Below are 21,920 nucleotides of genomic sequence, written 5' to 3'. Positions count from 1 at the left end.
AGCTAGATAGGGAATTAAATAGGTCTGAGTAATACCCCCTTCCAGCTTTTAGATTTTTAATGCAACCCCATATAGACTGGAAGATATAAATTTAAAATATAACTTTTAATTAAACTAGGATTAAAATCCCTATATATTGAACACTGTAAAGAACAGGGGTGAACAAAACAGAGATTCAAGCTAAACAGTGCTACTCCTGTCAGGTAATAGCACCTATGGCACGAGGATTTACAGGGTAAAAATATATATAGTATCAGTATGCAGGAAACTCGATAGGATAATTAGTCCCCCAACTCCCATCACCCAGTACCAACGTGGTAGCGAGATCTCCTTCCCCTCTGTTAGAAGAAATGTAGCCAAAACTACCCAGTGGCTACATATCTAAGAATCAGCTAAAATAATGAAGCAGGGTGGCTAGACCGGGAATAAAGTATTGGCTGCAGCATAATCCCCTGTCAACCCCTTCCACCCTCTGCTAATAACGTCCCGACGCGCGTTTCGACGAATATCGGCTTGCCGGTCTAGCCACCCTGCTTTATTATTTTAACTGAATAATGAAGGGGGTATTACTTAGACCTCTTTAATTCCCTATCTAGCTTGTTTTGTTCTCTTTTCTTTGTTAAAAAGAACAGCAACGTTTCGACCTCCTAAGAGGTCTTTTTCAAGCTAACATTAGGCAAGGCTTGAACAAAGCTAAACCAGACATTATAGAACAAGACCGGACAAGAAAACAATTCTAGTCAGTGGAACGCAAATAAGAAACAATAAGACCAGATGCTGGTGACATTTAACTACAAGAATGATTGACAGACTGCAGGTAAACTAATGGGCTAAAGAACAAGAAAGAAAAGCGAGTAATAGCCTCAAGGAAAGAGAAACTACAGATGGGTTATTAATGTTATTCATTAAGGACTTTTGTGTGGATTAGCAGAATTCGGTTAAAATAGTCTAGTTTGCAATTCTCATATTTGCTAAAGCAGAGATTAATATTGAATTCAGTTAGTTCAACCAAATAGGCACATCTCATCTCACTTGGTACCATCCAGTTATCATGTGCTTATCCCAACCATCCCAAATTTGGCGGGACAGTTACATTTTCTGGTCCTGTCCCACCTTAGCTCCCTCATGTCCTCAACATTCATAGTACGAGCGCATCAATAGTCGCACTCACTATGATTAAGGCACTAGAATCCTGCAGAAAGTACTGAAATGGTGCTGCCTTCATGGTCTGCCCTCAGTGGGCCTGTCTGCATGATGGACAGGCAGTCTGGTCTGCATTCATGCTGGGCTTACCTGCCATTAACGTGTGTACTATTACTAAAGCCCTGAGGGACGAAAGTGTTCCATACAAATGAGGCTTCCCAATTCGCCTCATCATACAGAGAAACATTGTGGAAAGAATGGCGATTCTGGAGCAGGGAATCAAGTACCTGACCCAATGGAATCTTATGCAGTGTTATATCAACAACTCTAAATCACTTTAATCAATATGTATGGCGCAAGCAGTGATCTTTAGTTTCATTACTCAATCAAGTAAGTCATTCTTCAACTCTCTGAACAGTTCCTATCTAGGTGGAGTGTTGACCTTGAATAAATATTTATTGACTAATCTTAAGGTTCTGGAGGATATCAAAATTTATCTTGAACTATACTGTACCACTAATGTCCTCCCTGACACGTCCATACATTCCATTTGGCTGGCTCTGTTTAATATGTAAATACATTCTTTTAGTTGTGTGTTTTTTTTGGTTTTTTTTAATCCCCTCTTCCAGTTTTTTCTAACAACGTGATGGGTAATCCTCTGGAGATGGTCTCGTTTGCCCTCGTAGGATCCTAAAACAGTACGATATTGCACCAAAATTTTTCTTTCATAGTTAGTTGGTTTTATGACTTTGAAGAAAGTCTCACTTACCACCAAGAACTTAAATTCCCCAGAGAAAAGACATCTGTTATTTAGGGAACTCAAAAGGATAAAAGTCGATATTACCTGAACTCAGGAATCACATCAACCTAAAACCTCCCAAATTTACCTCCAGGGCATTTCACAAACATAATGGGGTTGATATAATCCTACACAAGAACTGCAAGTATCAGATCACATGGGTTCAGACTGACCCAGAGATGAGATACATATGCCTCAAGAGCACTTTAGGGTCACAGACCCTTCCCTTATTAAACATATATGCACCAAACAATGCAGACAGAATGTTTTGGGACAGCCTGGGAGAGTTAGTGGTCCCCCTGAGAGGTGACTGCAACGTGGTACTGTCTCCACAGGCTGCTAGGAGATCTGAGCTGGGCATGATTCAATCACATAGGTGGACACAAAAGACTGTTGAAGAGATTTATAGACTCCAGTAGTTTGATCGATATATGGAGAGCCCAGCATAAAAATACATCACACTATACTTTTTATTCTGCTCCCCATGAAACATACTCGTTGTAGCGGAGAGCTGATTTCCCACAGCTTAACTCCACTGGTATATTAGAATAATGCAGGAACAAGTAGTAAATTCAATAGGGTAGCAAGCACATTCTGCCAGGCAAACCAATAATATCCCATCACCTTTCCCAATCACTGGATGACACACAGTATCAGGAGTAGAACTGAACTTTAATGACACAATTCCTGCTATTATGGGACTCTCCCATGCAAGGGAGGTATTCACCATAATTACTACAGTAACCAATCACATAGACGTTACCTCCCACACATCTCCTCCCCTTAGCTTAACAGTTAACATAATTATAATGTACATACTTTTCCCCAATTCCTGGATGTACCCAAATATGGTAGGTACACTGTAACGGATCGACGGGCATCCCGACTGGGTACCTCCGTTGAAGGATGCTCCAAGCACTGCAGCAGACACCACAACCACCGAACCAAAGAAGCATATGATTGCTCTCAAGCATATGAATGCTGTAAACAGCTGAACAGGAAAAGCATACAATCAGCTTACACTCCTGGCAATCAGCATACAATCCAATTCCCCCAATAACGAGACGACACTTTGTTTTGAGGTCAAGCAGAACTGACTGTACTGGCACATACAGCCTCTTTTATTCACAATCCACAAACATAGTACTGCCCACAGGGTTTTGAAATACAACCAATCAATCCGAACAATACACTCAGACACTCCCACACAAAATCCTCCCCTCTGCCTGTGATATGATTACTGAACACAATGGGTAATATAATTATCACAGGCAAAGAAATACAATTTTTACAAAATATTAATAACTTCCAAAATATACATGCCATTCACATAAAACATACATTTTCAGAATCAGCATGCTTGAAATATACACACTCAAAAATCAGGGCAATCGGTTCAGGGGTTAAAAAGTTAAGGGAAGGGGGCGTGGCCTGGACGCCGGACGAAATGGCGGCGTAGACGGAGAGCTCCCTGCTGGCTCACAACGAGTACTCGCCTAACCAGCACCCGACCTGCCAGACATAGGTACACAAGCCTGCACAGGGCAGCCACCTGACCAACACCCCCGAGGGTCCCAACCGGCGGGAATGCTCCAATTCCTTACCGCACAAGTAGATCAAACCTCCCAGGCCTCAACAGACTCGGAGGCCTCTGGCCTTTCCCGCCCAGCCTCCCCAGGCAGCAGCTTACCTTCTAGCACCCAGCAAGCCCCAAATACACAGCAGCAGCAACCGGAATGGATGGCCCTTCTTCACAATCTGGCCACCAAAATGGATCTGAAGGAAGCAAACGCGGCGCTGCACAAATCTATTACTGGGGAGCTGCATACTCTCAGGGAGGATATTCAGGGCATGCAACACAGGCTAGCTCAGCTTGAGGCAGACTGTGACCACATGGCAACGGCACAGTCTGCGAATACCAACATCATACAAGCACGAGAAGCACAATTACGCCAAATGGCACTACATGTTGAAGATCTGGACAACAGAGGAAGAAGAATAAACATAAGGGTCAGAGGCCTACCTGAAGACCTGAATCAGCAAGCAGCGATCACAGACACACTAACTGAACTATTTAACACTCTCCTGCAACGGCAAATAAGCACACCCATCGAATTCATCAGGGCGCATAGAGCCCTGCGTCCGCGGGGCCCACCTGAATCCCCACCAAGGGATGTCATATGCTGTTTAAGTCACTTCCCAACAAAGGAAGACATCTTGAAAAAGGCGAGAGACGCTAAACAAGTCATTTACAGGGGCGCAGATATTCAGCTGTACCCGGATCTATCTCCAGTGACGCTAGCCTATAGACGGGCCATGCGCCCTCTTACCAGGGCCCTACAAGTTAATAAGATAAGATACCGCTGGAATTTTCCTACGGGCCTACAGGTAACAACCCTTAAAGGCCCCTTCAGCGTGCGCACCGAAGGAAATCTGGGTGATCTACAAAAAGAGCTGCAACTGCATCCGATACAAATGAGATGGCCAGACCCGCTGGCATACTACACCTTCCTGCCAGAAACGCAACATCAGGCTCCGCAGACAGCTCGACCAAGACGGACGAGACAACAGACCACCCGCACGTTGGGCGCCAACATGTGACAGCCTCATACACCACGAGAACCCCGGGGGGCCCATGAATCACAAGCCTAAGGCACAGACACCGTCCCTCCCAAGAGACTGAGCAATTAAGGACGATGGGGCCAGAGGACCCGGTACAGAAGCACCGAACCCTCTTACTAACCGCAAGTATACCTCCTTACACAGACATCTGCCGGGGAGCAGACTAGCGGACTGGGGGGTGGGGGAATGTGGTACCTGAACGATGGGCACATGGAACCAGGGACTGAACTACCTGCCTGCATCCTTACCACCTACAGTGAAGGGAGGGAGATCTGAGGGAAGGCTGGGGGGGGAGAATGAGGGGAAGCGGGGGCTCTCTAGGCAAGTAGAGACCAGGGACCAGTGGCAACCCAACTCACTGGGGGGAGAAGGAGGGGGAGAGGGCCTGGCTCCCAGGCTGAGCCTCGCCGCCGGAGCTTACCCGACTTGCAACGATCTCCGGGAATAAGCAGGGGCAACGCCGGTGAGGCTCACCCGGGGAGGGGAGATTGGGGGGGCTAAGGGCACCTGGGCAACAAGTCCTACCATTAAAGAGGAACAAGCTGCCCCTGGGAGGGGAGACGGAGTGGGGGTATGAAGAGACCACAAGAGATAACCCCGACCGAGCACTCAGATCAGGGAGGTTGGCCTGGGGACAGGGACACGTTATACCCCCCCTCCCCCCGCCACCCCCACCCCCTCCTTTTTTTTTCCTTCTCTCTTCTCAGGGGGGACCTGCAAATCAGCAACCAAGGCCTAGAGACACCCAATGGTACATGGAAGGGAGGTGGGGGAAACTACGCACTCTACTGGGGAGGACACGGTAGGGAATCCAATGGGAAGGGGCCCCCACGGGGGGGGTGGGGGGGGGGGGAATGGGGCGAACTGTTCTGATCTCCAACTGAGAGAATGTTAACTGTTATTGTTCTGAAAATGTTATGTTTTTCACATGTTTAAGTTGACGACTTGAGAGCTATACCAACCCTCGGTAATGACGACACACACAGACCCATAGAAGCATAGCAAACACTACCCATATAGGCCCTAGAGCCACCACACATTTAGGCGAGGAAAACCGACAGGTAGACACCATACCAACTCCACTGAGCCGCCAGGGGCGACCACAGAGCCTAGCCATACATACGGACGAGGAACCAGACGCTACCTTAGACCATAGAGGACACCCGGTAGTCCTCCCACCGCCTCATAGGCAGGGGCGTCACCCGAAGGTGAGCAAAGCCACAGGTACCACAGGGGTGAGTCACAGCTCCCCGACGCCTACACCTTACCGTCACCTGGTAGTGACGGTATTTCGGGAGGTACAGAATAACCTCCACCACTGATCCCTACACTTACCTCCCACCTTTACCCACTCCTACCTCCCACAAAGACCAAGCCTGACTCCTACAGCTTAGACGAGATCTAACAACCCTTCTCCACTCTAAACACCACAGAGACGTAGCTAGACATAGGGCATTTTTTGCCTTACACGGAAACAAGAGTGGCAAGCTTCTGGCCACAATGCCAAGGAAACAAAGGCAGTGAACATACATTGACAGAATCAGAGACAAACGAGGAAAGCTACACCGCCTCCCAACCGTTATCCTGACAACAATCAGAGATTACTACCAAGATCTATATACCCTGCCTCAACCACAAACCGAAACGGCGAAGGTGCAAATAAAGGAGGCAATTCGGACATATCTCGCAAAACACCCCCTGCCGACTCTAGATAGGGAGATATCCATGCAAATAGATGACCCAATTACAATGGAGGAACTCGCACAGGCACTCAAGCAAACTAAATTGGGCAAGAGTACAAATACTATGCAGAAGACCTCTACCCTCCGATGGTGGAGGCATTCAATGCAATAAGGGAAGGCCACCACATCCCCAAACAAGCCCTGACAGCCCATATCACTATCATCCCCAAGGAAGGCAAGGATAGCGAATATTGCGGGAATTACAGACCGATTTCGCTTATAAACTGTGACATAAAGTTACTCTCCAAAATCCTGGCGACGCGGCTGATGACCCATTTCCCCTCATTGGTCCACCCAGACCAAGTGGGATTCGTAACGGGACACGAAGCAAGAGACAACACTATTCGAACACTGGCCCTCATGCATGGGAGGGGAGGGGACAAGAGAGGCCTTCTCCTGCTGTCAACAGACGCAGAGAAGGCATTCGACAGGGTTCAATGGACTTATCTATTCGAAATCCTACAACATATAGGGCTGGGAACACACCTACGACGCTGGATAGAGGCGTTGTATCATGAACCTACGGCGCGCGTAGTGGTCAATGGGGCATTCACCGATGCATTCCCTATAAGAAACGGCACCAGACAGGGCTGTCCCTTTTCGCCGCTACTGTTCGTGCTGGCCTTGGAGTCATTCCTGACCCACATCCGCCATGACAACGACATCACTGGCCTACAGACCAGCAACGTACACCACAAGGTCGTCGCATTTGTTCGTGGTGACAAACCCAGAGATTTCCCTCCCCAACATAGTGAGGGCCCTTCAGACGTTCGGACATATAGCCGACCTCAAAATAAACCACACCAAGTCATACATACTCAATGTAAATATTCCGTCGGCAAGGGCCGTCCCCCTACGGCATAGCTTTCCCTTCCAAATGTCCGACCATCAGATCAGATACTTAGGAATCTGGCTGACCAAAAAGAGCTGAGATATGTTCCGAGAAAACTTTGCAGACATGCTACAGACGTTCCAGAGGGAAATGAGAGACTGGTCGTTCCCACACATATCGTGGTTGGGAAGAGTCCAGGTAATTAAGATGAACTTTCTCCCGCGCCTATTATATATCTCTTTCAGACGATACCTATTACGATACCCAAAACCCTCTTTACTACCCTTAACACTGCAATGACTCACTATATATGGAACAACCGCAGACCCCGAATAAGGTTAACCACACTTATGCAACCCAAAGACAGAGGGGGTCTAGCCCTCCCAGATTTTCACCTTTACTATGTGGCCACACACCTCCAGAGGGTGGTAGAATGGACAAAAGAGGGAGTACACAAGCTATGGAAGACGGTAGAGGAGACGGAGGCTGGTAGACCGATCTCAGAGCTACCCTGGGACCGAGACCCCAAGGGCAGGGAGGGCATGTCTATATACACGAAACACACACTAGGCGTGTGGAGGATGGCTGCAAGAGCAGGGAACCTGGCACCATACCCTTCCCCACTCCTACCGCTGACCCATAATGATGACTTCCAACCGGGATTAGATACGAAAGCGTTTAGAGGTATCCTCCCAGCCCCCTCCCCATGCCTACACCACATCATTGGGGGAGGAAATGCAGGCCACTCACGGACCTAATGGGAGAGACACCCCCGACATTCATGCATCACTTCAAATATGCTCAACTGACCAAATATGTCCATACCTTCCCACAGGGACCAGTACTCAATAGAGATCGAACCACATTTGAACAACTATGCCAACACCCAGACCCAATCTCGGACAAAATCTCCCTATTATACTCCACACTTCAAACAGGGACCTCCACCGAGAAACCCCTATTCATGGGAAAATGGGAGACGGCCATAGACAGATGGAGGGACTCCATCTGCTACTTCACACACCACTGCTCGACACACAGCAGAACCCAAGAGACAGCCTATAAACTACTGACACATTGGTACAAAACACCATACCTAATGCACAAAATCGACACAGACCACACAGAGATGTGCTGGAGATGTGAGAGAGAGGTGGGCACCACATGACACATCTGGTGGGAATGTGACATGATCAAACCCTACTGGACAGGGATACACAAGATATTGGAGAAGTTCTCGGATGCACCCCCCCCTGGGACCGGCTGAAATGCTACTATATTATACACCCATCCCGAGATTAAAGTATAAGAAAACCATGACGGTTAGAATACTAAACGTGGCTAAACAACTCCTCCCCCAATTTTGGAAACAAAAGATAACCCCCCCTCTTAAAGCCTGGTTCGACCAGATGGAGGAGCTCAGATCTATAGAGGAGCTGAACATGACAGCCTCGGCAACCCCCACGAAATACACAGACATATGGACACACTGGATCCTAGAGACGGCAAAGGAAGACTTCCAACAGAGTCTCCGACAGACCAACTAGACGACAGATACTGACCACCCACTACCGCCACTCCCCTCTCCCCCACCCCCTCCCACACTACTACCCGTCCCCACTATCCCCAAGGTTAAAACTTGTCAAACGCAACCAATAGGACACACTAGACTAGAAACTCACAATACACTGTCAGCAGACAAAATACAGGAAAATAAAAAGGAGAATCCCGAAACAGACAACAGAACCAGGGCAGACAAGGGGAAGGAAACCCGACCGGCATAGACCAGCCAACACAGGGACCGGTTAGCCCGACTACACCCCAGAAGGTTACAGGCCGACAGGGTCACATAAATGACAAAAAAACGGGCGCAGACACGGGTGGGAAGAAGGGGATGAGACCGAACACAATAGGAAAACACACGAGAACCACGGCTAGAGCCGCACTGACAAACCCCACACACAGAACCTTCACGAGGACCCAAGTGAGCCAGGCGGCCACAGGGTCCGGGAGCCCAAAAGAAAAGACAGGGGACAGGTGGGGAGGGCTATCTTCCAGTAGACTACCGAGGAAAGAAAGAAAGAGAGATCTCTGGAAGGGAACACGAAGATAGAGACCCAGATCAAAGGTCGGGATACACGGGTTTACACTCCTGAAAATAAAATGTAAGGGACCTGCGTGTCCATCATACTCGTGGACCTGCGAGCCCAAACATATCTATGCATAAACTTAACTTACTACAACCCTAAGTCATATGAATACATGCGAAACTGAGGCCTGCGAGCCTCATTGTACATTGCTGAAAGAAAAACGAATAAAAAGTATATTTACCAAAAAAAAAAAGTTAAGGCAAAGTCCTATTTGACCAAATGAAGCATGGCTTTTCTGCCCAAAACCAGTTTCACAGAGTCTTCTATCCTGGGATGTAATCCAATTATCTCCAAGGACAGAGGCAAAACTCTATTAGCCACATGGTAGCAAAATACAATAAAATACATAAAAATATATAACTGTGCAGCTATTGCATAAAACTGGTACATGTGTTTTAGGGATGGGCGGTGGGTGGTACGCGATGACGTGAGACGTCACACGTGCTAGAGGTGGGTGTGTCCGGAACAGAGATGAAGAGAACGGCCGTGGAGACAAGTTAACCACGCTGCCGCGCTAATATTGTCCGGCTGGGTGTTGGGGAATCTTGGAGGATGGGAGAGCTAGTGTGACAATACAGTGGCGCTTGATGCGCATATTGACACGCGCTGATGGGTGTTGACGGAGTGGAGATCCGCTGAGTGCAGAGCTTTCTTATACTTAAAACAGAAGGGGTTTCCTTTCGCACAAGTGAGGAGAGGAAAAAAAAAAAAAAAGGAGAAAACCCTCAGAAATCTTTAAAGGGCTACAGGAAAAATTGTGAGTACCACTTAATATACTGCAACATATCAATATATCAATACATCTGCATATAAATATAGGCTTGAGATAAAGTCTGCATATATGGCAAGAGGTGATTGGTAATAATCGAAACTCGAAATTTTCTATCTGCTTGACTGTTCAATTGCTGAAAAAAAACGTTGAAAATAATCTCTTTTTTTTTTCTTCAAAGCAACATTTAAGGCATATGATCAAACTAACCAATCTAAACACTCAAAACAAAAGTGATGTTGGTTAACAATAAGGTAGATTATTCAATTAGAAGTTCCTATGAAGTAGTTGTTAAGAAACAAAATGGCAACTAAAATGGCAACCACTATCCCCTTAAGGACAGATGACGAATATATTCCGTCATGATTCCCTTTTATTCCAGAAGTTGTGTCCTTAAGGGGTTATGGAAAAGAAAAAAGAAACTAACATCAGATTTCAATGAGGCCTTCCGGCATCTTTAACCCCTTAAGGACACATGACATGTGTGACATGTCATGATTCCCTTTTATTCTAGAAGTTTGGTCCTTAAGGGGTTAAAGTTCATCTGGAAACAAGAAAATAAAAAATTTTCGGACTTAAATGAAGCAAAAAGCTGGTTAACCAGTATTAAAGAAGAAAGATAAAAAGACTGTTGCGACAGAAGACATAAAGTATTTTTTTTTTTTTTGCTTACTTATGGGTAAAGGGACCTTTTAATTTAGACACAATTAAGTAATAGGTTTGATTTGAAATCTTCACATGTAAAACTTCACTTGCATAGCTTATAAGCTTACACCAATATAGAAAATAAACACAAGAGTAATTTGTTGGGATAATAATTTATTAAAGGTATACAAATAATAAAGGAAGGGAGGTGTGAAAAGGAAAACACACATATAGACATCAATACAAATGCGACCTATAATTAAGAATGATAGTTCAATAAACACTATTTGCACATAGTTCAAATTAAAGAAACTCACATTCTAGTAATAGATAATAAGACTGAATACACTTGTAACTGAAATTATGGTAAATATTGATTAAATTTGTCTGCATTTTGGTTGAAATATGTATAACAAATATTTTAAGAATAAATACGTTTATGAAAGGAAAAAAGTGGGGTATAATGCGTTCAAAATAATATTTTTTTTATTTTATTCTTGGGGTAAAATCTTAAATAGCATCATTTTGGCATGGTTTAAAGACACAGTAAAGACTGATCTTCTAAATGAAAATGTACAGTCTTTGTGCTAAGAAGGGAGGATTTTAAATTTATGTTTTTTGTGTTACTATGTGTATGTTTTTGCAGCAATGGCGAAAGATATTAGAGATTATGGGGTGGAGAAGGATGCAAAGATGTTTAGAGAAATAATATGATAAAAATGCTCACACTCAATGTTCAAGGTATGAATACTATAGCAAAAAGAGCTCTACTATATAAATATTTAAGTGAAAAACAATTAAATTTTATATTTCTACAAGAAACCCATTGGAGGCAAACAGATAAACAAAATTGGGGAGGAATAAGATTTCCGCTTATAATCCATGCCTCTAATAAAGATTAAAAAAAAATGTGGAGTAGCTATAGTATTTGGAGAAAAAAATCAAAGTTGAAATTATTCATCAAGTACAAGATGTTAAAGGCAGATTTTTTGATTATAATATGTATAATATGTAAAATGTATTCCATACTTTTTACATTATGTAATATATATCTTCCAAATTACTCACCAGCTTCTTATTTAAAAACCATATTAGAAAAAGTAGACAAAATTAAAGTGGGAAAGTTAATATTAGCAGGTGACTTCAATGCTGTATTGGATCCACAGATAGACAAAAAATTAATGAAAGGAAATAATTTAAATCAAATGGTGATAAAACAAGCCAAAGCTTTAAGGAAGATTAAAGATGAATACAACTTATTTGACATTTGGAGAATTTATAACCCTAATGAGAGAGACTATACGTATTTTTCCAAAGTTAATTTTTCGTATTCAAGATTAGATATGATTTGGGTGGATCCAAGTATTATTGATACGATTAAAAAAAAAAACATTAATGAAATAGTATGGACGGATCATAATGGTGTGCTGTGTGAAATAGGTCTCTGTATAACCAAAAGAGAAACATATACTTGGCGCTTAAGTGATAACTTGCTTTGTTCTGAAATAAATAAAACCTATATAGAAAATAATATAAAAAATTATTTTAAAGAAAATATTTCAGAAAATACTGAACCATCTATTTTGTGGTGCGCCTTTAAGGCTGTAATAAGGAGCCATTTTATCAAATGACAAAGTCAAGTTGATCAAAAAATATTACTCTCTTACTTACATACTGAATTAAGAAATATGACTTACCGTATATACTCGAGTATAAGCCGACCCGAATATAAGCCGAGGCCCCTAATTTTACCCAAAAAGACTGGGAAAACTTATTGACTCGAGTATAAGACTAGGGCGGGAAATGCAGCAGCTACTGGTAAATTTCTAAATAAAATTAGATCCTAAAAAAATTATATTAATTGAATATTTATTTACAGTGTGTGTATATAATGAATGCAGTGTGTGCGTATGAGTGCAGTGTATGAGTGCAGTGCGTGTATGAATGCAGTGTGTGTGTGAGTGCAGTGTGTGTATGAGTGCAGTGTGTGTATGAGTGCAGTTTGTGTGTATGAGTGCAGTGTGTGTGAGTGCAGTGTGTGTGTGAGTGCAGTGTGTGTGTATGAGTGCAGTGTGTGTGAGTGCAGTGTGTGTGTGAGTGCAGTGTGTGTATATGAATGAAGTGTGAGTGTGTGTGATGCAGTGTGTGTTTGTGTATGTGTTGTGGGGGTGGGCATTTTGATATATTATTAATTATTTTATTAATTATTTTTTATTTTTTAATATTATTATATATTTTTTATTATTATTTATTATTTAATTGAATTATTATTATTTATTTTTTTATTATATATTTTTTTCGTCCCCCCTCCCTGCTTGATACATAGCAGGGAGGGGGGCTCCTTCCCTGGTGGTCCAGTGTCATTGGCAGTTCAGTGGGGGGGGAGAGGGGGGCTGGCAGAGCTGTACTTACCTGTCCTGCAGCTCCTGTCAGATCCCTCCTCCTCCGCACGGTCTGTGCAGCTCCCTCTGTCAGCTCCCAGTGTAAGAGACTTACACTGGGAGCTGACCGAGGTGCTGAACGGACGGCGCGGAGGAGGAGAGAGCTGACAGGAGCTGCAGGACAGGTAAGTACAGCTCTGCCAGCCCCCCTCTCCCCCGATCTGTATTATGGCAATGCAAATTGCCATAATACAGACTCTGACTCGAGTATAAGCCGAGTTGGGTTTTTTCAGCACAAAAAATGTGCTGAAAAACTCGGCTTATACTAAATATACGGTATATTATTAAACAATCTCCATACCCTGAAATTTATAAAAAAAATATCAGTATTTAAAGAAAACATAAAGCAAAAATTAATAGAAAGAACTGTCAAAAACATGGACAGATCAGAGTTAAAAAAGCTCGGAATAGAGAGGGGCGGAGCCGGCGCCCAAACGAGCTAGACGCGTCTCGGAGCTGCTCCGCTACTCAGCCCGAGAAAAAGACAGCAAACCCCGAGTATACCCCGCAACTAGACCTCCACTGGAAGCAGTCTGGTGTCCGACAACATGGGGAAAAAAAGCAAGAAGCTGCGTCCAGACCCGGGCTCGGGTTCTCAGGATATCGGCACTTACATGCTGACTGCAGCGAGGCCGACACACACCAAGATGGCGCCCGCAGCGGCCCACACGCATCTGTCCTCGGACGAGGACAGCAACACGGCTGATGACCTCTCCCCTCCGCCGAGGAGACGAACGGAGCCGAGGGCGACCACAGCGCTGGGGGACTCTGCTCCGGCCACGAGGGCAGATATCAAAGCCCTGGTAGCAGAGATCCAAGCTATGTTCAAGGCGGACTTGGCGCCGATACGGGAGGAGGTATCCATGCTCACCACCCGCATGCACAAGATGGAGGATGGTATGGCAGGCCACGCGCTCGCTCAGACAGCCACAGATGCTGCCATTGAAGCACTGCAGAAACAAAGCGCTGCTCAGCAAGCCCAATTGGCTAACCTAGAGGACAAGGCCAGGGCACGCAACCTACGTATAAAAGGCATCCCAGAGACTGTAACTGACACAGAACTCCCCCACTACTGCAGGAGACTCCTTGCCACCCTCCTAATGCCCAAGCACTCTAAACAGATAATAGTGGACTCTTGCTACAGGCTTAATAGACCTGCCGCTGCACCCCAGGAGACGCCTAAGGAAGTACTGCTTAAACTGGTACGTGACGCGGACCGTGGCATCATTATGGGGGCTGTACGAGGTACTCCCACGGTGCCCTTTGAGGGCGACCAGCTGGCATTTTATCGGGACTTCTCCAGATATACCCTGTCCTGGCGGCGCTCTCTCAAGCCCATAACCCAAGTGCTTCAGGATAAATCCATTACCTACAAGTGGGGCCCCCGCAGACTACTTGCTCATAAGGCAGGGAAAACACACGCTATCTCACACCCGGCCGAAGCCTCTACTTTCCTGCATGCCCTCGGCCTACCGACAGCACAGCCACAGGTCACAACCCACCCAGCCTGGAATGTGGCGGACATTACTCCATTCGTGCCAAGAGGGGGAGCACCCACGACAGCAGCACAGCCACCCTGAACCTAGGGACTGAGTTTTGCCTTTCACAAAACCCTATACCTGTTGCCTTCTTCCTTCTCTAACTTAACAGGGAAAGGAAGTGGTCTATGTTTGTTACTTTTTGTTTATGTTATGTTTTATATCTGTTATTTAACCCCTTAAGGACCAAACTTCTGGAATAAAAGGGAATCATGACATGTCACACACGTCATGTGTCCTTAAGGGGTTAATGTTGCCGGCTCCGAAAGCCTTAGACCTAGCTCAACCCCATAGCACCCCCCAAGCGACACCATGCGACATACTAGCTTAAAAATAGTAGCCCTCCGGGCGCCCAGAGCATAACTCCCACCCTCAGATATAGCAAAACAAAATGGGAACCCACACCCGGACCCAAGGGCTCCCCTACCCAATAAAACCATAACGTGCCTCCAGCCATAAGGCACATACGGCCCAAGTTTATCGCCCCACACTGCTGCAATCTTCAGGAACGCCGATAGGGCCACCTGGGTGAACCCGCATATACCAAAAATAAAACTGAGTAGACTACGCTAAGTGGCAAAATAGATTTTAGTACTGTAAAACTGTTTTACCTGCTGATCACAAAATATGTTGTATTGTTTGCCGATACTCACAAAAATAAAGAATTAAAAAAAAACAAAAAAAAAACATGGACAGATTAAAACTTAAATATTACTCTAAAGGTAATAGAGCCGATAAAATTCTGTCCCAAAAACTTAGAAAACAAAAAGGACAAAACAAAGTGGAAAAATTAATACACAATGGAAAAACAGCAATAACTCCTAGAGAAATAGGAAAACACTTCAATGAATTATATAGTAATTTATACAACATACCTCAAACTACTACAGATGATGATATTGAAAAATACTTGGAAAGTATAAATAAGTTTCAACTAACAATAACTGATGATGAATTATTAAATAAGACCATAACTATAGATAAGATTATGAGAGTTATAAATGAGCTAGAAAGATCAAAAACACCAGGCCCTGATGCGTTTAGCAATTTATTTTATAAAACATTTAAAGATTTATTATGTCCTCATTTGACTAATGCTTTCAACACAGCTGCAAATAGAGGAGTTCTTCCAGCAGAGATGTTGCCAATTTTAAAAAATGATAAAAACCCTACTGATGTTAAAAATTATCAACCAATATCTTTAATAGACGTAGATACTAAGTTATATGCTTCAGTTTGGGCTGCTAGAATAAAGAAACTCCTTCCATCAATTATCCATAGAGATCAAATAGGATATGTTCCAGGTAGAAATTCTTATACAAGTACGAGAAGAATTATAAACGTCTTAGATGATGCAAACAGAAATGGGATTCCAGTTCTGACTCTGTCGATTGATGCTGAAAAAGCATTTGACAGAGTCAGCTGGAAATACCTAGAAGCTGTTTTATCACACTATGGATTTGAAGGCTGGATTAAGAAAGCCATTATGGCTCTCTATGTAAACCCAGTTGCACGTACTATAGGACCTAATATGATTGCCCCATGGTTCCAACTTAAAAATGGGACTCGGCAAGGATGCCCACTTTCACCATTACTTTATTTACTGTCTATTGAACCATTAGCTGAAAATATTAGAAACAACAACAAGATTAAAGGCTATAAAATAATGGATGAAGATCAAAAGATCAGTTTATATGCTGACGATATTCTAATCACTGTGACTAATCCTAAGAGTTCATTGGAACATATTATGCATGAAATTGATCAGTACAGTCACATATCAAATTACAAATTAAACGTAAATAAATCCTTGATTTTAGATATTAATCTCGATAAAAAAACGCAACAAGAGATTAAAAACAGTTATGACTTTATTTGGGTTAAAGACAGTATGGATTACTTAGGAATTAAAATCACTAGAGAGGTAAATAAGATTATGGAGATAAACTTTTTAGAACTATTATTAAAACTCAATAAATGGTTAAAAGATCGTAGAAAATTAGAAATCACTTTTTGGGGACGAATAAATGTGATCAATTCATATGTAATACCAAAGTGGAACTAAATGTTCCAAATGCTACCTCTCCATATTCCGATTCATTGGCTTGAATTAATACAAAAAAGTTTTACTCAATATATCTGGAAAGGTAAGAAGCCAAGATTAAAGCAGTCAATATTAGCACAAAAACTAAATAAGGGCGGACTCGCTTATCCATTAATAATAAACAACTTTAAAGCAGCCACAATCTTATATATTTATAGAATGCAACTAGAAGAAAATAAAAATGAAGGATGGTATAAGATGGAAATGAGGGCAGGGGAAGTTTCTAGTTTGGATTGCTTAATTTGGAATATAGACAAAACCTCTAAAAAAGATTATCCTAATGTTATTTTGACTCAGTTATTAAACAATTGGTCTAAGATAAAGAAAGCATTAAATATTGGAAAAAAAGTTCCGAGTTGTTTGGAATTAAATACTGTGGAAAATCAAGTAGAAGATTTAAACCTCAATAACTGGAAAAAATTAGGGATATTACGATTAAAACATTTATTGACAGAAGGAACAATCAAAACTTTCGCTCAAATAACACGTGCATAAAACCTTCCATCTAGGGCAGTGGTAGTCAACCTTTTTTTACCTACCGCCCACTAATGCAACTTTTTGGTTGAAAAAATTTCCTTACCGCCCACCAGTTTTCGCGCAAATGCGGAATATTTTTTAGAAAGGAGGGTGTTTTACAAAAAATAAATGTACGTACATTTATCTTTTTATTTCTACTTAATGCAGGTTTATAAGGTTTTTAACTTTATAAAGTGTAATGAGAAAACAATAAAGTAAATTGAAATTACCTTTACTAGTGATTAATGAGATCCTTGAGGTTGATGCTGCGAGACTAAATATTTGATATCTGGTTCGATTTTCGTAAGGAACAAACGAAGGTCTCTTTCAGTGATATTCAGACGACTTCTCTGTTTGCGCATAATATGATTTCTCATATTATCTCTCTATGATTTTTCTTGTGCGTCAGCTCATCTCCTCTCCCTCCTCAATTCCCCTCCCCACCTTTTTTTCCCCTTTTTTCTATTTTTTAACCTTCCTTGTAGCAATGCCCAGTAGGAAGGCTGAGCTAGGTAGCCCACTTACTATATAGTCCACTATAACAGACAGACACACGTACAAGACACACACACGACACACATACATACACACACACGACACATATACACACACACGACAAATACACACACACACGACAAATACACACACACACGACAAATACACACACACGACAAATACACACACACACGACAAATACACACACATACACACACACACGACACATACACACACACACGACACATACATACACACACACACGACACATACATACACACACACACGACACATACATACACACACACCACATACATACACACACACACGACATACATACACACACACAGACACACATACACACACACAGACACACATACACACACAGACACACATACAGACACACATACACAAATACAGACACATAGATACACAAATACAGACACATAGATACACAAATACAGACACATAGATACACAAATACAGACACATAGATACACACACACACGACACATACATACACGACACATACAGACACACACAACACATACAGACACACGACACACATACATACACACGACACATACATACACACACGACACATACATACACACACACACAACACACACACACACACACGACACATACACACATACATACACATACACAAGACACACCCGACACATACAGGAACACAGACAGACACACATACACACAAGACACATACATACAGACACACACAAGACACACATACCAACAGACAGTCACACATACATACACACACACACAAGACACACATATATACAGACACACACACACACACACACACAAGACATACATACAAAGACACACACACACACACACACACATTATATTTAAGTCACCCTCCTGTTTCCTACCTTTTAGATTCAGGAGGGTGACTTTCCCTGGGGTCCAGTGGTGGCTCAGGTGGATGGGAGTCAGAGATCCCACTCTGACTCCCTGGTCTTCCTCCCGCGCGGCTCTCAGGGTTAGCTGGGAGGAGTGATGTGCAGTCACTTCCTCCCAGCTCTGCGATGTCATCACAGGGGGCCCGGTCGCGCTGTTAAAGCGCCCAGCGCTGACCGGGCCCCCTCACAATCCACATCCATCGGGTGGCCCTGACAGCATGGGCCACCCGATGGACCCCTCCATACGCAGCCCCGGCGGTTTGCCGCGCGGGCCGGAGCCGCAATTTGTCACGGCGGTACCCAGTCGCAGGGGTACCGCCGGCTCGCACCCGCCCGCCCGGTCGTCAAAACCTGGAAATCCCTACCGCCCACCTGAAATCCTAAAACGCCCACTAGTGGGCGGTAGGGACCAGGTTGACGACCCATGATCTAGGGAGTTGTTTATTTTTTTAAGACTTAAAAGCTACATGACTACACATTTAATTACATCAAAATCTAATTTGGGCAATCTGATTGATTTACTATTTACTTAAAAAAAAATTAATAAACCACTTTCTAAAGCCTTAATATTGAGCAAAGCAAGTGTCAAGGATATAAATCCAACAGCTAAGACTTAAATATCAATATCAATATGAAACAATGGGGTTCTTCAATGATGGACGTCATGAAGAATATACATTCACTAAACTTGCTAGAAACACACTTTAAAGTCCTATACAGATGGTACTTGGTACCGCGAGGCTGGTTCCGCCACATACACCTTTAAATGTGGTACCCCCTGGTAGCCCTGATCTGGGTGAGAAACATATTCAAAAATCACCCAGAACAGACCAGGGGTTCGGGAGTTATGAGGAAGCAAAGATTTGACCGACCGCTTGGGTAAAGTAGCCGAAAATAGTTCCACAAGATTTGGCCCTGCGGTCGGTCTCTGTTCGTGCATCAAAAGTCCCGAAAGTCTATGCCATCCATGGTTAAGTTTGCATTCGGATGAATCCCCTAGTTCGTGGGATTCATCCTACCGAACGACGGGCTGTTCGTGTGTTTCAATCGGCACTTTCTGAAGTCCTGGAGGTCTTACTGGTGTTCGGTTATTCAAGTGTCCGATTTGAGTTCCAGACACTCGACGACCAAACACCGCTGTTCGCAAGTTTAAAATGGCCGCCGCCACATGTTCGGCTGCCGAAATGGCGGCCACCCAGGGAATACAGCAGAGCGTTCGTGTTTTAAACCAGGGGAATGGAATGAGCATACAGGGAGGTAAATTACAGCCACACTTCACACCAGGGTGGTCCGGTTGTTCGGTACTTTAGTTTGGATGGTGAATCTAGAAGTTCACATGCAGACTTGTACATCTTTTTACCGAACAAAGTATAGCCCCATATGTTTTGTATGCAAATCTGTATAATCCAGGCACAGGAAAAACTCTTAGGTTCCAACAATAATGTTACAAAGGAAATATATTGGACAGCCAAAGGGGTTCTGCTACACTCGTGCATAGATATGTTCTTGATATCCTTGATTTCTGACTCAGAGATCAATTCTATCTTGTGGTCCAATCACATAGATATACCTACTGGTCGTGGAGGATGATTGTGGCACTGCTCAGGGTTTTGGGCGTAGTGGAAAGAGGGTCCTATCCTAGAAGAATATTTTGTATCTAATACTTCAAACAAGATCTTCCTGTCCACAGCTTAGAAGGTGATCAGGTGTCATATGATTAGTATAGCCACCCATAGTAAAAAAAAAAGCCAAATTCCAAGCAACTACTGATTTCCAAAGAGTGCTACAAAAGGCAGAGGCCAGTCATAAAAGAGATCCTACCCTAAGATCAATAGAGGACCTAAGAGCAGCTAGAGGTCATCTTAAGCAACTCCTGTTTAATGATGTTGCTCGTCAGATCATGTTGCCTCAACACTTTTTCTACGAGAATGTGGATAAAATGGACACATTCTTGGCCAGAACGCGACGCCCTTATGCTCACCCCAAGCCAATTGCAGCATTTAGGGACACCTTTGGGAAGTTAGTATTCTGTCTGGAGAATTTTTCCAATGATTGTACAATCATATGCCTGAGCATTCCTTTGACAATCAGGCCTAGAAGGAATAGTTGGGAATAGTTTCCCAATTCGCCTCATCATACAGAGAAACATTGTAGAAAGAATGGTGATTCTGGAGCAGGGAATAAAGTTCCTGACCCAATGGAACATCAAGCCTCCTGGAGATAATCTTTCAAAGAGATCTGCAGTTTTTTCTTATGCAGTGTTATATCAACAACTCTAAATCACTTTAATCAATATGTATGGCCCAAGTAAGTCATTCTTCAACTCTCTGAACAGTTCCTATCTAGTTGGAGTGTTGACCTTGAATAAATATTTATTGACTAATCTTAAGGTTCTGGAGGATATCAAAATGTATCTTGAACTATACTGTACCACTAATGTCCTCCCTGACACGTCCATACATTCCATTTGACTGGTTCTGTTTAATATGTAAATACATTCTTTTAATTGTGTTTGTTTTTTTCAAAATCCCCCCCTTTTTTCTAACAACGTGATGGGGAATCCTCTGGAGATGGTCTCGTTTGCCCTCGTAGGATCCTAAAACAGTACGACATTGCACCAAAATTTTTCTTTCTTAGTTAGTTGGTTTTATGACTTTGAAAATATTCTCACTTACTGTCAGGATCGGGACAGGGATCCAACACGCAGAGTACAAACAGGTGGTAGGTACGTATACCGGACCTTAGAATGGCCGGACTTAATGTAAGGAGTAAGTAGAGAATGGTCTAGGGACAAGCCGAGGTCGAGGGAACGAGAGGACAGGTAAGCGAGAGACAAGCCGAGTCAAAGGGTAACAGAGATAAACAGGGTAGTACAAACAAGCCGGGTCAGAACCAAAGAGACAACTAGAATACAAGAGCACTGAGTGACTAGACAGGCTAGAACCACGACAGGGCAATGAGCAGATGCCGAAAGCCTACTTTATACCTTGATTCTAGAGGGTAATCACGCCCCCGACGAGTCCTGATTAGTGCTCGGGACTTGACTGACAGGTCGACCCGGGTTGGCGTCATGACGTCGACTACTGAGCGTCGCGTCATATAAGGAAGTGGATCCCTCGCGGTCGGCTTGTAAATGGCCGAGAGGACTGCGAGGAACGGAAGAAACAACCCCTCTGGGAGGATAAACGTCTAAGT

At 43.5% G+C, this 21,920-nt stretch overlaps 1 protein-coding gene across 1 annotated transcript in view; it reads left to right on the top strand.

Annotated features, from left to right (window-relative positions):
• Positions 1–14,750, top strand: part of AHCYL2 (adenosylhomocysteinase like 2) — a 198,520-nt gene extending 183,770 nt beyond the window's left edge. Inside the window, exon 18 of the transcript XR_010090444.1 lies at positions 14,741–14,750. The gene's annotated coding sequence lies outside the window, so the exon portion shown is untranslated. The remainder of the gene's footprint in view (positions 1–14,740) is intronic.
• The last annotated feature ends 7,170 nt before the right edge of the window (positions 14,751–21,920 follow it).

This window comes from Pelobates fuscus, chromosome 3 (genome assembly GCF_036172605.1).
Source record: "Pelobates fuscus isolate aPelFus1 chromosome 3, aPelFus1.pri, whole genome shotgun sequence".
NCBI lineage: Eukaryota > Metazoa > Chordata > Amphibia > Anura > Pelobatidae > Pelobates > Pelobates fuscus.
Note: the sequence above shows the minus strand (reverse complement) of the source record. Positions and strands in the feature narration are given on the sequence as shown.